Here is a 13,977-nt window from a genome sequence, read left to right as displayed (position 1 = left end):
CAGCTGGCGATACCGAATCAACTTCTATAAAGAACCAATCGAATTTGCCTCGGATGAACTTTGCTTCTCAACATAAGCCCCCATTTACCACTCAACTCCTATCAGAGTATGCTGTCATACAACACTAAGACTTCCAGTCAAACGATGCGCTTGTCAAAATAAAGTTCAAATAAACAATCATTAGCAATTAAAATATCCACCTCTGCTGCGTCAAATCCTTCCTTACGTAACTAATTTACGACTCGCCTTGTTGACCTCGCTATCATGCCTAACATATGGTTTGGATTTCGAGTGCTTTCCAGAGTTAAGTAGATGCACTTTTATTTTCTTTTAAACGCTATCTCTAGAGGATTTGAAGACGCAAAAGTATGAATTCTTTTTCCCTGCCAATAGTTGGCAGTTGTGCCTTTAATGCACGTAATATTGACTCGCATAATAAATATCCTTCGGATGTAGAATAGCACTATCTAACACTAAATCATAGGTTCCCAAAGTTTAGTTTTAAATCAGATCATTAGGAATCTGTGACTCAGCGTTTCTAGAAACAGTGAGCTAATGTTTATTTCTTTTGCTCTTTTTGTGTTTTGCGCATTTTTATCGTTTCTATTTGCTTCCACGTTTGATGAGTCACATGGGCTGTCTAAAATGCTTCTGAGATTTGCAAATGTTACTGATCTGCAGTGTATCAAATGTTACGATCTGCAGTGTTACATTTAATGCACTTCGCTTTCCAATTTTCTTTTCTGCAAATCACCCGCGTACCTTTTAACTGAAACGAAGCGTCATTGCTGAAGCCATTTTCTTTTCAACCTGGAAAGAAATTTTTACGTTAATCATTAGTCCAAAGGGAGAATTTGCCCAAAAGGACAATTAATTTCGTTTAGGCATTTTGCGTTCATTCACTACAAACATTGTTTCACTTTTCAAATTGTTGCCACCCAATATTATCGCCCTGTATTATATTTGAAGAAATTAAATAATGAACAATCTGTATAAATGTATGAATGTTTCTCGCATTGTGATAAAACAACGGTACCTAAAGCCATCCAATTTCGAATAACGTAATCCTCTTGCGAATATGGGCATCTGGAAGTCCAAATTTGAAATTTGGAAATTGATATATTATCGATTTCATAGTTTGTAAAACTTTAACGAATTTTTGATTAACAAACTCAAGAATTTCAAAGCGAGCCGTGTCAACGTTGTACAGAAAAAATAGTCTTATCTCCAGCGCGCGAGACTGTGTTTTGGATATCCTAAAGATATGCTCATTTTAAAATTATTTTGCGATATTGCTCTTGAACTCAATTTTATGGTTTAAACGTGAAGAACATGATACTTAATAAATAAAGGTAACACAAAAAATTTTAAAAAACAGCCCTTTGGATGTAATCTAAAATCTGAAACCTTTCAGATTTTTTTTTTTTTTTTTTTTTTTTTCATTTATTTTTTTCTATTCTTCTGGGATGTGCGGTTAAGACCAAGTGTTAAGAACTTTTGACGCACTTCTTTCTTTAGAGATGATTATAAATTTAATACTGTTGACTCTTTCCCTGAATTTTGCTGTCCTAAAAACCTGTAGTATTAAATCTTGTGGTATAAACTTATATAAGATGGGCAGTAGGTAGACTACCATGCACAGGACCCATGCTAATCTTCTCTGTATAGTTCCAATTTTAGTATATGTACTGCCGAAGCAAGTACAGTAGACTAACTACCATAATCAAAATTAATATCACAAGTTTCTGACCTTCTAATCTGAACCGTTACTTTATCATATAATGTTCTAAAACTGGATACATCACTGGAATTACTTACAGGCTCCCAAGGATAGGAGAACGTTCATATGTGGAAGTGGTTCAAACTCAAATTGCCCATGGGCCGCATAAACGATCTGAAAACAACTAACGAGCCAGAATTTTATTTATATATAAAAAAAAATATTTTAAATACATTTTAAATGTCGCTTACTAAATATTTTTAAAAACCTACATAAACAATCCTAATAATATTGCATAGGATAAAAATTCAAACTTGTCTGTTTTCTATCTGAAATCTAAGTTTTGCACCTGAAAGACATTTTTTACATTTTTATTGGTTACACTTTGTAATACAAATATACTGACAATCAAATGTTAAATTTTTAGACTAACATTTATGTTAAATAGTTTTAACATGTTTAATTAATCGTTAAATAACTTACATTAATTTGAACTGAAAAAAATTATGAAAACTTTCTTAATTTTTCAAGTAGCAAATAACTTTCGAATAAATAATGGCAATTTAGTCGTGTAGAGAAATTAGGTATTTTTGAAGCAGGAGTACATGAAAAATGTGCAATGTCCTCGCCGAGACTCAAACCTGGACCTCTCGATACGCGCCAAGTGTGCAACCGTTCCACTACGAAAGCATGCAGAAAGAAGGTAGAAAATACCTTATATATTCCCCGTTTTAAAGAGCGACTCGGGGTTACGGGACCCAATCGCCAAATCCTGATGGCGAAGAATCATCACCCACCACATTTTAGTTCGGGGCGCCACTGGAGAGTCATTACATTGTTTTGAAGCAGGAGACATGAAAAATGAGCAAAACGCTCGCCGGGACTCGGACCTGGACCTCTCGATACGCGCCGAGTGTGCTTATAGTCTCTGTCATATTTATTAATTTTTTCGACGTATAAATGAAAATACATATGTTTATATGTAAATAATTATAAGTTTATTTGATTTCTATCTATAGCTTGGTGCGTGGTGGCGTTTCGATTTTGATAAAGTCTTGGAGGGAAGTTAGTATTACTAAATCATCTTCAACACAGGTTGTAGATGGCCATCGGTCAATCGGGTTTTTTTTCCGCACAAATGTTCAACTGTGAAAAAAAGATATTTACGTGTAAATGTATTCCCGAACAAAGCAATTATTCTTAGCGCAAAAGTTCCTAACTGATTTAATTTTTGACAAGTACGAATAAAAATTAATAAAATCCGCATCTTCATAAGATTTATATTACGCTGTAAATTAATTAACTCCATTCATAGAATTCCTGACGCGTTTTCCGGTGTTTTTAATGGCAATGAAAATAATATAAATTCGTGCTTCAAATAACTGAAATTTTGAAATCTTTATAACACTATATTTTCAACAGAGTTAAAAGTGAAATATCATCGCGGACCGTATAAAATTGCTGCGAGGCCGCACGAAGACACATATTTCTCTCTTTCCAAATCCATCAGGCCCACCAGCGGCCGAGCGGTAAAGACGCTGAACACTGGTAGTTCGGTCCGAGGTTCGAATCCCGCGACCGGGCTGGCTGCATGGGCGTTTTCGTGGTTTTTCCCATGTGTAACTTGTATACGAGCCAGTTTCCCTTAGAAAGTCCTCCACGAAGGCATCCCTCCCGTTAGCGTAATGGCAGACCGCACATTGAGTTGAACAGTGTTAAACGAATGTCGCATACTGCGCATGCTCAGAAAACAATTTGGCGTAATTACTATGTTGGCGCGATTTGAAAAGAAGATAAATACGGTATATGGTAGATGTATCGCCATCTAATTGTAAACAAATCTGGCGTTTAAATCTTCGTAGAGTATAATGTAAATTAATTACTGTGTTAAAATACTATTTTTTGCTCTACTGCTCAAACAACTAGAAAGCTGAAATTATTGCGAAGCTTTGTGAAGCAGTGTTTACATTCAAAATGTAAAATATAATACTTACGAAATTCTGCACATTCCTTTGCAACTGTACAAATTTTCGTTCAGAAAAAGACTGTAATTTAGTATGTATTAGTTGAAAATTTATTCATTATACTTTTAAGCAATAAAAACATTTCAGGATTTACCATACGTTACATTCGTACATACATAAAGAAACACTGAGGAATGTAACAAGTGCTTGCAAATAACACTGAAGAAATTTTACAATTCTTTAATGCTAGTTATTAAATTTTTTGAAATGAGAAAATAAAAGCGCGAATATACGCTAACAAACTAAGCGAAATACTCCAATTTACAATTACTGAATTGTAACATGTAAACAAATTACATTTAAATAACGAATTATTACGAACATATGTTAACAAATATTAAATGCAATGTTATTGACAAATTACAATGAAATATATATTAGAAAAATAAGCAAGTGCAATCGGTATAGAAGTTAAAATAACTAATAAGCAAAGTTCCACAACATTTGCAGTTTTAAACATCACTCGAACACACTAGACAGCCATTTAGATCACGAATAAGCTAACAAAGGGTTGCTTAGTCGCCAATATTTCTCCCCGCACCAAAGGTACACCATCAAGCATGCGCAGTAAGCGAAATTCGCTTAACACTGTTCAACTCAATGTGCGGTCTGCCATTACGCCTCCCGTTAGGCAGATAGCCCTCGTGTGCTTTGCCGTAATTAAATAATCCAATCCAAATCAATCAGTCAAAATTTCGATGGCTTTTTGCAGTTTCTCCTGTTAACATAACTCGCCTATGCTTTTACAGCTGAACCCGTGAATAGCGATCGACAATAACATCAGATCAGGTCTCTGATATCAGAGCCAGCGCACGAAATTCATCGTGGCAAAGAGTCAAGATTGCGCCTGTCTTTGGCAAGAGGCTCGGGTATTATACAGGTGAGAGTACAACTTCGCCCACTTCCCCCCCCCCACATATAATTTTGATGAACAGCACACCAGGGAACGCGTCTGAGTCTCCCGCCCCAATTTCCCTACCATGGAGGTAGGAAGTAAGATGGAGTCGCCCTAAACAAGTTTCTCCGTACAATGCTCTGAAGCACCGGCGATCCCTACGTGGTGACCAAAACATTGGGTCATTTACCATTGAGTTCTATGGGATTTGACGCGTTCGTATGTAAATATTTTGTAATTACGTCGCAAATATACATATAAATGTATATTTTCTTTTTCTACAACACTTCAGAGTCCTAAGTATGTGAAAACAACATATTTTTAAACAACATTTCATTCTGAACGGAATTAAATGCTATACTTTTCACAGGACAGTTTTCTCAGAATGGTTTAATTTGAATGAAATAGTTTCACAAGTTTTCGTTAATTACATTAGAAAAAAAAATTAAGGTAATTCGATTTTATTCGGTTAAGGTACAAAAATTAAGATCAAAGTTTATTGTATTATTAATATTAAAATTATGCATTATTTCTTTTCTATTTATAGAGCTTCTTCTTAAAATACTTCCTTAAATATGACATGATTTTTTGGCTTCTTTTAAATCGAAAAATGTAAGTCAATTTATAATTAATGATCTATTCGGTTCATTTTAAATTAGAGAATTATTAGGAATTAGCGAAATACTTTAAATAAGTATTTCGCTAATTCCTAATAATTAAATTGGTATTAAATAGTATTTGACTTTCTCTGAACATTTCTGAAAGGGAATAAAATAAGTTTTTTTTTTTTTTTTTTTTTTTAAGTATTATTTAAAACTTGTAACTGAGTTATTATAAAATGTAAAGGGAATAATTCTTTTAATTATTCTTATCAGATTTTTTTTTACCCTTCATTTCAACAATACATATTCCAAAACTCTTTATTACGTTCTTAAGTGCGCATCTCATAGCATTTGCTTTACAATACCTTTTAACAGATTGCTTTCCAATACGAACAATTCTTGCTTAAATAGTTTTATAACGTATTAGTCAACAGGATTTCAATTTATGTTTACAATTCAATATTAAGGTTATTATATATTTAGATAACATTTATAATCATTATAAATTAGATACATTTAAACATTAGATTTCTTCACAGTACTTTCACAGTTGTTTATAAGTGAATAAATTCTTCATTTCAAATACATTTATAAATAATGTAATGAATATTTAAGTATTTTGTCAAAGGCAGATACATGCTTTTTGCAAGCATATGCATAAATACCCATACATATTTCCTATTTATCATTTCAGGCATGTGCAAATCTTTAATTTCTGTGCTTTCACTATATTTTTCGTGTAAAGTAATTTACACTAATTTAGCATACACCCGAAAGTTTTACATAAAAAATATATATGAATATAATTTGAATGAAAATTATAAGTATTATTTTTAATACCCAATCAAAGGTCAGTTTTTCTTCAAAATTCCTCCACGATGGCATCTCTCTTTAGGCAGATAGCCCTTGCATGCGTTACTCTAATAAAAACTTAATCTGACCTATGTGCCTAATTACAAATATTTTAACATACATAATTTTATATTTACATTTAGCTATCAAGTTTCAAACTTTTCAAATCTTCTAGAAAATAAATTTTGGCAGATCTCTTTTAGCAATTTTCTTAAAATCTATATTTTTGTAGTGCAACAGCTTAGAATTTTATAAAACAAATTCATAATCAAAATCGCTGTTGTTAGTTATCGAAAAATAACCAAGATGTGATTTTTGCGTAAATGTCAGTAAACTATACAAATTGCTATTATCCATCACACTATGAATGTTTTTTTCATGCGAGAGTGTCCCTTTTTCGATTTTTATGGAACTGTCGTGTGTCGAAATACTATCAGAATCTTGTCAAGCGAGCTTCTGAATGTAAACATAAAACACCCCGTCTGGTGACCCAAGCTTCAAAGCAGTGCTTCACTTCTAGCGCGGAATGGCCCCTCCTCCCTTTCCTACCTCCATGTTCCCTACTATCCGCCTCTCGAGAGGACTTTCGTCATATTTAGAGTACCTCCATGCCGCACAGACAGGTTAGATTTACAAAAACCATGCCTTCTCCAGAATTCTAACCCGGGCCTTTCGGTACAGCAATCAGAGTCGCTAACCTGGTCGGGCGGTTCGTGATTGGCCTCTTTATACTGAGTCCAAAATTCGTTAATTTTATACAAATCACCATTAAAAGTTTCTAAAGTAATACAAGGTATTCTAGTATTTTAGTTTTGAGTTTAGAAACTTTTGGGATTATTTAGGTTTTTAACTGCATTTTGAATGGGCCTAATAACTTTCGATTTACATCTAATGAGAGTTTCACTACATCCTAAGATTGTTCTATTTCCGGTTCTAATTCTATCACAGTGCTTTGTGAATTTATAAATTTATCATATTTTAATAAATAAGCTTCTTTCTCGATTGACACCGCAAGCGATTATTGAAAAAAGTCTAGATTTGGAATTCCATTTTGTAGTTCATCATTTTTTTTCCGTAATTAATTTTATAACACTGGTTCGATCCGAACTACAAATTTTTCTGTTTCGTTCAACTCTTTCCTGAAGATTCATTTTAATTTCCAAAGAGCATGCGAATAGAAACTGTATCACTCACCTTTTTTCTAGCTGACTTAATCCGAAATCAATTCACCGTGTCTCACACAAACCATGATGGATACTTTAATAACTACTAAATTTCATAAACTTTCGTTTTCGGCAGGATTGCATCAAAAACACACGAGAATAATTTTATCACGCCTTCTCATTAGTGGTTTTTAACGCATGATGAATTCAATTAACACTATATTTATTTTTAATGCTTTATGAATAATAATCTATTTACAATATAATGACTACACATATTATACCTACAGATTACACTTGTAATCAGAGTCTGGTAGATCCTATTATTGATAGATTTAGTGATTTAAGACTACATTTACGTTTAAAAAAATATAAAAAAACCCGCTTTTTGACAATTTGAAGAATCGCTGTCCCGTCTCACCACCAGTTGCTGAAGATAATGCGGCTGCAGAGTTGGAGTTACTGGAGCTTCAAGAAGTTGAAGGATTAAATCAAGTAAAAGATAAACGGTGGTTCAATTACTGAGTTTTGGAAATAGGTTCCGAAATAAAAATATCTAAACACTAAATAGACTAATCTGACACTAATCTCACTTTTCAATACTTCGTATTATTGTGAATCTTAGTTAGTCAACATTTAAATTTATGAAATATAAGCATCGGTCTCTGGTAACTAATCACAATTCAACTGAAGACCATGCGAATTGACGTAACAAGTCATCAACCAAACTTTTAGCACTGCTGGCCCAAAGTGTGGTTACATTTATTATGGGCAAATGTTACTAATTACATTTGTCCATCATTGAATAATATTCGTAAAACATCCACAAGAAAATCCAACTTGAAAGATTTCCTTTACAAAATTGTTGATGGTATCAATACAATAAGTATATATACATGTATTTATGGAGAGAGAAAGAGAGTATTGACTTTACGTTTATGTTTTACGTCCTTGTACGAAGTAAAAATGCAGTATTGTTATCGCGAAAAAATTCAAGCATCATATTTCAACGAAAATATCCATTTTGATCTTTATCGAATGCAAGTTAACGAATTTTTGTGCGACATCCGTGCGTGGTTTATATATTTTTGTTAAATGAAACAAAATAAATAGGTCTGGACATTAAAATCAGTTTAGATTTGCTTAGAATTTTGTAAAAAGAACTGAAAAAAATAATTATTTTTTCTTGAACATTGAGTAATTTTAGTTTACCGCATTTCATACATAGATTTTATCATGTAAGAGCGGCACCAGTCGCTGTAAGAACGGTGCATGGCTCGTGAACCGCGCTGTGACCACCCTTGTTATATAATACCGATTAATTTCTTGATTATTTCCAAAATTTCCCAATGCTACTCCATCAATAAGCTTACACAAGCAGTCATTAAATATTCATACCGACGTTAAGTCAGCAGAGCCCCAATTCGGAACTCCTTATAAAATAGACGTCTAACTGGGGCCAGACATTTTGTTTGAGATTTTATAAAACACAGAAATTTCAGTAATAAAAAGTAATCTTTAATATTCCAAAAAACAGTTTTTGGATACTTTGCGTCTGGTTCATGGAAGAGTAATTCAGAAGTAAATTACAGTGGCTTGGTTCTACATCGCGAAGAAGACACAATTTGGCAAAGATTTTTGGGAAACTGAACGGATTGAAAATATCGGGATGCTTTAAATGAAGACGGAAAATATTACAAACATTTCAAACGTACTCATTACCAACAAAATTACGGAAGCTATATAGTCCAATTACCTATTAGGCAAGGTGTGGAACTGGGAGACTTGAAAACGCTTGCTGAGAAAACATTACATGAAGTGTGGAACATCTAGACAGAGATTCAAATACAAAAACTTTGTACGAGGATTTTTATCTGGGAATATAAGGATTTAAATCATATGGAAGTAATTCAAGAACCTGAAATATCGAACTTATGTTACCTTAGTCATCATGAAGTTTATCGTACGGAGAAAAAAACTCAACTAAGGTTCGCGTAGTGTTTAATGCATGAGGGACTACTGTCAATGGAGAATTACTTAATTTGATATTAATTATGGGATGAATACCGCAAGAATATTTATTTTCTATTATTACTAAATTTCGAAATGACTATTCATCACTGTTCAGAATTATGAGATGAATACCGCAAGAATATTTATTTTCTATTATTACTAAATTTCGAAATGACTATTCATCACTGTTCAAAAGAGGTATAGACAAATAACGAATGTTCACAAATTTCCTCACAACTGTAGCATCTTGCTGTTTGGAAACTTAACAACGTATATATTTGATACTGATCACACTTACAAGCAAGTTCAGAGTTTTTGAGACAAGTGACACTGGAAAAAACCTATTTTATTCTAACCAATTATTTTTAATTTTAGAAACTTTCCTTTCCTTTCTGAATTTCAGTTTCCTGCCAGAATGTAAATTTTAACGACGTGTATGAAAATAAAAGCGAGTTGAAAAACAGTATTTAAGCAGCGGTTTTAAGAGTTTGTGGCAAGAGAGTTAGTTCCGAATTTTTGCCGCGTGAAGTACGTGCATAGTTGGTGCTTAGCCACCCTTTTTTAGATTATATTCATATTCTGGGTTCGGCTTTGCTCTGTGCACCCGATTTAGTGGTTTAGATAACGAAGGAGCCAGTCGTGTAGCCAATATTACTTTATTGGGGTTGTACATCTTATTTTTGTGTTACGTTACTTAGCCACAAGTGGTGGTAAACTGTGAGCACAGAGTGCGTGCGTTTCTGTTAAATTCAAATAAAAAGGTTAAACCTTCTTCAGCAGTCATCTGTTCCTCCAAGACCTAGCAAGAATTCGCTACTTAGTCTTTTCAGTAGTGTCTACAGTGTATGATTCCAAGACATACTATAATACTCTACAGCACAATCTCATAAGTTGGACATACGCACCATTGGTTACTCTGATTGATGGCTCTCCAGTTGTTGGCAAATGTAATTTATCAACGTATAGAGGTCAACTGCTTTAATCAATGTATCGAGGTAAACTCAATTGTGGGCAAATGTAATTAATGAATATATCGAGGTAAACGCCAGTTGTTTTAATCAATGTAAACTTCGGCTGCTAATTATTATTTATTGATGGGACAAAAAACGGACTTAAAATCTTGTCATGCCGCATCTCACTTCAACCATTCACTCTGGGGTTGTCCCGCTTTAGTACTTTGACGCTGTCTCGCTTGTGATATTAGAGTTTTCAAATCCCAAATCCTTACCTTATGCATACATTAAACCAAAATAAATCTTTAGGAAATGTCTTTGATATACGTGCTTTATCACTGCAAAAGTTTACAGCACCCCTTACAAGGCGTGCACAATCATAGGATGAGGTTATTTAGAGACTTTGTACACACCTTATACTTGTTGGACCATGTCAAAGGAACCTGCAGCTTATCTTACGTAAAAAATCGATCAATAACTCTGTGCGTACTTATCGCCTGAAGATATTTACATATGGAATAGCAAGTGTACCAACAGTCCTGAAGCAATCAGCAGTAGATGAAGCGATTTAATTTCGTTTTACTTCCAAGAACGACACTGATTAGATTATTTAAATACGACAGAGCATGCCATAGAGGAGTGATGCCTTCATGGCGAACTTTCTGAGGGAAATTGGCTGAATTCTTATTACATTTATTCTGATGTGGAACACTGTAAGAACTTTACTGAATAACTGTTATGTAGATTATATTGTAACTAGAGCTAATATGCTGCAAGAATCTAGGAAGTTGCAGACATAGTTAATTTGCTTTTTTGAACGTAGTGGAATGAAGTTACACAAATGATACTGAACTGCTAAATAATACAGAAAGTGAAACTCAGAATTTTTTTTCAAATTACGAATGAGTCTTCGGTTAGAAAGGCCTTAGGAATGCCATAGAGTACGGCTGCAGAGATTGTCTCTTATGACTTAAAGACACCAGAGAAGAGACAAACAATGCAAAAAGCAATGTCTTTTCAGGATTAGGTCGCCTCTTTGGTACATTTGTTTAAATATCCAAATTTGTCTACGGTTTAATTGGACTTGTTATAGTGAAGGCTAAACTATTTCTACAGAAAATTTGGCTCTTGAAAATAATTTAAAATACACCTTCTCCCAGAGCCATACAGGCACTTTTTCGTCTGAGGCAAAGCGGTAAATATACGCTTCTAACTGAAATCAAATCAACTGTGTGTCTATCCTTAGCAAAGTTAACTATACTAAATCCTCTTATAATATTTGTACTCATAATTTTATGTATTCAGAAAATTGATGCGTATAATAATTTATAATTTTTAAAAGAAAACATGAAAAGTACGTTTTAAAAATAGCAAATAAAACATATATAATATGAAAAGTATTGCATTAATATTCAAGATTTTTCGGTAATTTAATTTTTCTTGCTTTTAACGAAGTAAATAAACTTGATAATATGTTTTTTTAAAAATCTTCTTGATTATTTAATTTATATTCCATGAAGAAGATAACGATACATGAAAAGTTGAGTCCCAAAAGAAGATTCTACCTTTCTTTTAAAACTTTTTTTTAATTGTAGCTTTTCTTAAACATTCGGCCTGAGAATAGCAATAAGCAACGTTCAAAATATTTTGAACATAATTTCCGAGTTCAAGTAGGATTGAACTAAACTGTATTTCTGAATTATCTTGAAAAGATTTGGTTTTCCTTTAACTATAAGGATTACTCAAATAGCGAGACATTTAAAAATGAGTATTTCTGATGCATTTATATCGTTTGGATAATTAAATAATAAATTAGAAGCTGTTCTTTCTAAAGTACCTAAACATTTCTTCTCTTAAGCCTTCATGTGTTTTGCCAAACTCAACCTAACCTAACCTATAAAATATCTAAATAAAATGACCAATAGCTGAGCGAGACTTACTGGCAGTTCGACATTTTTTGGATTAGAATTCAGGCGAACGAGTTGTCTGCATGTCTAGTTTTCGGTTATTTTTCTACGTATAATGTAGACAATATAATTTAACAACCATTTAATAACAACCAATTTCCTTTAGAAAGTCTTCCACGAAGGCATCCCTTCTCTTAGGCAGAAAGCTTTCATAGGTATATTTCAATAATCTAACCTAATCTAAATTAAATGGTATTCATTCTCACCTGTTAAAAACTGGAAAACAAAAGCAATCTCGTATAATTGATATCAGCATTTTAGTTGTGAGATTAAAATAGTTGTGATTTCTTTCATTTCTGTTATGAAAATAAAATTTTCTGAAAAATTAGGTCTTTTATCAATTGATTTTCCAGTCTAATTTCTTAACCGTTGTTTTCAACTTTTTTTCATATTTTATATATTCATTTTTAAAGTTAATTTTTCACATATCTCGAGAATATTTTCGCTCATCTTCTGTAGAGAGAAAAGTAATAGTGTTATGTTTGTTTTTTAATGCAGTATGACAAACATACGAGGGCTATTTGCCTAAGGGAAGGATTGCCTTCGTGGATGTCTTTCTAAGGGAAAAAGACTCCTATTTACATTTTACGAGGGAAGACAACGAAAATGTAGGCCATGTGGCAACATATTTTCGAGGGCATTCGGTATTAAGTTAATCCTTCTAATAGCAAAAACAAATAAAGCAAATACAAATTTCGTGCGTATTTAAAATTTCTGGTTGCAAAGTTTTATTTACTTTTCTTTCAGCTTTAAATTCCATGAAGATATAGATACAAATTTTAAACCATATGAGTGACGCAAGTGCTCAAGAATACAGTGCCCTTATTGTTGATTTAAATTTATTTTAAAACGGTGTTTTTCAATAAGTTTCAAAATTGTAAGTTAAGTATTTTAACTTATTCTTTTAAAATGTATTTCTAAACTTTCGAAGCCTGGCTCTGCCTATTCCAAAACATGACTGAAGAATGGAAGGAGTTTCTGCCTAGGCTTAGAATAATCAATGAGTATTGAATCCCTACATTTGTTCTAACACGGACTAGGACTCCGAATCTAAAAATTTATTAATACAGGCAGAAGTAAGGCAGGACGTCAAGTTTGGTTTGGTTTATTTAATGATGGCCAAGCACTCGAGGGATCTCTGCCTAAGGGAAGGGATGCCTTCGTGGAAAACTTTCTAAGGGAAAGTGGCTCATATACACGTTATACAAGGGTAAATCCAGGAAACTTCCCTAGCAGCCTGCCCGTTCGCCGGTATTCGAACCTCGGACCGAACTACCAGTGTTCAGTGACTTTGCCGCTCGGCCGCTGGTGGGGCAGTGGCATTTAAGCTTAAGAAAAATTATTCTTATTAAAAGACGAAATTATTCTATATTTAACGGAACAAAAATCTGTTTGTTGCTGTTTGTGAAAATGAGGCTATTTGTCAGACATTAAGAAATTAAACGATCTCAACTTGTCTCTTCAAAATAAAAAATAGCATTAGGCCCATTTTCAAATTTTGCTTAATTATGCTGTCCGAGAAGAAAAGAAAGAAAAATCAAGATAAAGTAATAATATAAAGTTTAATTTTGAGCATTGCATTGCGTAAAGATGACTATAGATATATTTATTTCTACAGTTTAAAATATTAAAATAAAAATCAATTGAAAAATCTTTAAATATGTGATCGTAGGCAAAAATGCCTGTCCCTTTCGAATTTTATGTTATTCAACCTCTTTGTTTTGTAACCTAATTTAATTTTTTAATCAAGACGTTTAATTGTTTTAAATATGAACTATTAGTGTGTTA

The 13,977-nt window shown here is 33.0% G+C and overlaps 1 non-coding gene across 1 annotated transcript; it reads right to left on the bottom strand.

Annotated features, from left to right (window-relative positions):
- Positions 1-1,598: 1,598 nt before the first annotated feature.
- LOC118197670 (U6 spliceosomal RNA) lies at positions 1,599-1,704 on the bottom strand. The gene has a single exon (XR_004759639.1). It is a non-coding gene; the product is annotated as a U6 spliceosomal RNA (small nuclear RNA).
- Positions 1,705-13,977: the final 12,273 nt, after the last annotated feature.

The sequence above is a fragment of the Stegodyphus dumicola genome, chromosome 8 (genome assembly GCF_044657685.1).
Source record: "Stegodyphus dumicola isolate Sdum_Otavi_A_Nest chromosome 8, ASM4465768v1".
NCBI lineage: Eukaryota > Metazoa > Arthropoda > Arachnida > Araneae > Eresidae > Stegodyphus > Stegodyphus dumicola.
The sequence above is the reverse complement of the archived record's forward strand: the minus strand, read 5'-3'. Positions and strand labels throughout refer to the sequence as shown.